We start from the raw sequence: 4,549 nt of genomic DNA on the forward strand, positions 1-4,549 counted from the left end.
GGTGACATTACGGGCTCTGCTGCTCATCGGCAGGTTGCACGAGAAAGTGAGCGTTGGGAATGCAATTGCAACAACTTCAGAAAAGGAAAGCTCTGGGGTTAGTTATTTGGCCAATACCTCGTAATCTTAGTGCGAGCACTACAAATTAGCAGAGGTCGATCTGTAGACCGGGTAAGTCTTTATTAATTTGTGGAGATTTTAATATTTTAGTAAAAATAGTTTGAAAGAAGAAATATTTAATTAATATAAGGAAAATTAAATATCACGCTGATACACCTAAAATAAATAGTGTTTTTAGACATATTTTTATACCTATTTTTGATATATTGCGTTTTAATGGAAGGTATTTGTGTGTTTTTCTTTTAAGTACAAGTAAAATGGTGAAAAATGCTAAAAGGAGTGAAAAGGATAAAATTTGGAGCAAAAATGCAAAATGTGAAAATGGAGCAAAAGATCCGACGCTTAATCGTTGTTGAAACAGAGACGGCCGCGCCCAAGGGCCAAAGGTCCCGCGCTTAAACGCCAGTGGCTGTTATTTGACGTTTTAATTCATTTTTATGAACTTTTAAGAGACATTTGAGACACTGATTGGCTAAAGAGGGTGGTTATAACCACTAAAAATGAAAAATATGATTAAAGGACTTGTGAAAGGAGGCATCCTTTGGAAAATACATCAAATTGGGACACATTTTGAATAGTTACCAAGACACTTCTTTGAGATTTATAAAAGAAGGAAGTTGAGACTTTTTGAAGTGTGCTTGAAAAGGGGGAGTTCTGAGAAATTCTTAAGATATTTTAGAGAGATTTTTAGGCACTACAAAAATTTACTTTATCCTTTTTGTTTTTAGTTTTATTGTGAGAGTTAAGAGTGTTGTAAAAGAGAAGAGATTCAAAGGAACTTCAAGAGTTTGGTGGAGGATTTGAGATAAGTTTTTATCTTTTATTTTTAAACTATTTTTGGCTTTAATCGAGACTTCTTGTTGGTTTGACAATGGTTTCTAATATTAAACTAAAGTGTGGTTTTGTTTTCTCCATGGATTCTGAGTAGTTTTCTTTATCTTTCTCCTTAAAATGATAAGTATTAAAGTGTTGGATGGAAGTTGTGGAGAGTATTAGTCCTTAATGTTGGAAGAAGTTGTGATGATTTAATTCAATGCACTTCATTTACTTCTTGATTTGACCCATCTAAATGTTAAAATTTTTGTGAGAACATATAAGAACCGAGTTGGTATTGCCTCAGTCAACAATTGAAAAGATTCACATGAGGCTGTATAAATGAGAATGTAATTCATGTGATCTAATGCAAATAAATAGGAAAATAATCTTTGAAGGGTGTAGGGTTAGAGGAATTTAAAGTGACACTTTGAAGCCCCCAACTTGGTTTATTGTTTTAGGTTCTGATACGAGATGTTATCCCCAAGGTGGAGGGAATCGAGGGAACTCTAGAGTGAGAGCTCGTATCTTCCCTGCCTTGTCGGTCTTCAGAACTATTCAAACTTTAAATTAGCCAATGTTCTTTATAACATCTCTAGTAAAGAATAATATGCTCCTATTTGAAGCAACACAGTATGGATAGTTTCACAACAGAAATTCTATACTTATTATTAACTCATGATAAGTAGAAAAATATTTTCATATTAAGTGATTTTCTTTTACATAAACTCAAGTTATTTTTAGAAGTTATTACTGTTTTGTCAAAATCTCAAAAATACCAAAAAAATTTGAATTTTAATTTCTATAAAAATATTTATAGTTTAAGTAATTGTCTTTTTGAAATAGAAAGTGTGTTGATCAATACTGCATATTATAAATTTTTTCTGGTTGGTTTGATATTTAGGTCTTAATCAAAAAGTCCTATATTACTTGATAACAATACGTATACTTGTGTAAGTGAAACATATCATAAAAGACATTGTTATATTGTTGCATATAAATAGTAACAGAACCAAGTTTTTGGCGCTGTCGCCTGAGAAAAGTTCAAAAATTTATTGAAAGCAAATTTCTATTCTAGAAAGTCTTATTTAAACTTTAAGAGTTATTGTAGGAATATATTATTATAGTATATATATATATATTTTTTCTATTTTAGTGTATGTGTAGTCAGGTTCTGAAGGACTAGTGCCCTATTATTATGAATTAGAAAGAACTGTTAAAAAAATCAGAAAAAGCAAAAAAAATTTAAAAATTTTGAAAAATCTAAAAGAATTACAGAAATGGCGAACCAAAATGATCAAAATGCTGAAATTCATCAAGAATTTAGACCTTTACGAGATTATGTCAACCCTACGGTAGATGAACTTCATTGTAGTATTCAAAAACCTACTGTAGTGGCTAATTCATAGTGGCTAATTCATTTGAACTTAAACTTACTATTCCAAATGATATCACATAATCAGTTTGGGGGGGCACCAACTAAAGATCCAAATTTACATCGTGCCAATTTTCTAGAATTATGTGCTACATTTAAATATAATGGTGTATCAGATGATGTCATTAGACTTAGGTTATTTCTTTTCTCACTGATGGATAAAGCTAAGATCTGGTTAAATTTGTTAAAACCTGGATTTATCAGAACTTAGGGTGATTTAGCACAAAAATTCCTTGGTAAATATTTTCCACCATAAAAAACTGTGAAGCTTAGAAATGATATTACATCTTTTAATCAGTATGAAAGGGAATCTATTTATGAAGTATGGGAACAATTTAAAGAAATCTTAAGAAAGTGTCCACACCATGCTATACCAGATTGATTAATAATTCAAACAAAAACTTGTCGTCGGCGGCGTCGAGGGTACCGTTGACGCCTTAGTTCAAGTCTGCACATTTTGGTCCTCTTCTCTCCAAATTCGCTCCTTTCTGCATCTTTTTGCTCCAATGACCCTAATTCATCATTCCTGCAACAAAACATAAAAAATACCTTTCTTCAAAGTGCAATATCATTAAAAACAGTATAAAATAGATATGAAAATCTCAACATATTTTTCTTTGCTCAATAACCCATATTCGAACTAATATAACCTAGGTTTACAAAACCATCCTAACTTTAACTGGAATAGTACTTTAGGTGGTAATCATCAGCAATGAGGGAACCATCAAGTAAACTCATTGGGAAACTGGAACAACCAAGAGAATAATAACTATAGATCTACTTATCCTCCAGGTTTTAACAGTAATCTACAATTTAAGGAGAAGAAGTTATCTATAGAAGAAATGGTGTTACAAATGAGAAATCAATTACAAAGTCCATGAGCTATAATTAGAAATATTGAGAATCAACTTGGACAAATCGCAAATTCATTAATTAATAGATCCCAAGGAACACTTCCTAGTAATACTGAAATAAATCTGAAAGACCAGAATAAAGAGCAAGTAAAAGCCGTTCAACTTAGAAGCGGAAGAGAGTTGGAAGGTAGGGTTCAAAAAGAAACTGAAGTTGAGGAGAAGAAATTAAAGAATCAAAAGAGGATGCTGCAAAAGATTTAGAAAGGCCTATTTCTCCACTGAAAATTGATTTGGAAAAACCAAGACCTCCATTTCCTCAGAGACTTCATCAACAAAAGTTGGATAAGAAATTTTTAAGAAACTTACAATTAATATTCCATTTGCTGAAGCCTTAGAACAAATGCCAAGCTATGTAAGGTTTATGAAGGATATTCTCAACAGGAAAATGAAGGTTTAAGATAATGAGATTGTTGCACATAGTGAGGAGTGCAATGCTATAATTCAGAAAAACCTTCCTGAAAAGCTTAAGGATCCTGGTAGCTTTACAATTTCATGTGCGATAGGAGATAGATTGTATGGGAATGCTTTATGTGATTTAGGTCAAAGCATTAACCATATGCCATCATCAATATTTAAAAGATTGGGATTAGGAGAAATAACCCCTACTATTGTAACTCTGCAGTTAGCTGATTGTTCGATAACGTACCCTAAAAAAGTTATAGAAGATCTCCTAGTGAAAGTAGATCAATTTATCTTTTTTATTGATTTCATTATACTAGATATGAAGGAAGATAAAGAGATACCTATCATTTTGTGGAGACCTTTCCTAGCAATAGGAAGAGCAATGATATATGTGCAAAAAAGAGAATTAATAATATGTGTCAGTGATCAAACTGTTACTTTAGATCAGTGAAGTATCCTGCAAAAGGTAAAGAAGATGAATGTTATAGAAATGATGTTATAAGATGTCTGAGTGAATGTCATTTCAAAACTAATTATGAAGAAAAAGATAATCAATGTGAAGAGCTTTTTAAGATTTAGAACATAAGCAAGAAGAGGAATTAGATCAATGTGAAGAGCTTTTTAAGGAAGATTCAAATTATGTTCGAAAAAGTTTTGAAATTTTGGACACGAGAGAAAAAAGATAATCAATTTATCCATCGATTGAAAAATCTCCAGAACTTGAGTTGAAGTTACTTCCTGATCATTTAAAATATGCTTTTTTATGTGATTCCTCTACTTTTTCAGTTATAATTTCCTCAAAGTTAATGATGAAAGAAGAAGAATTATTCATAAAAATTTTGAAAAATTTAAAGAAAGCCTTTGG

The sequence above is a fragment of the Phalaenopsis equestris genome, unplaced genomic scaffold, assembly GCF_001263595.1.
Source record: "Phalaenopsis equestris unplaced genomic scaffold, ASM126359v1 Scaffold000002, whole genome shotgun sequence".
NCBI classification, from domain to species: Eukaryota; Viridiplantae; Streptophyta; class Magnoliopsida; order Asparagales; family Orchidaceae; genus Phalaenopsis; species Phalaenopsis equestris.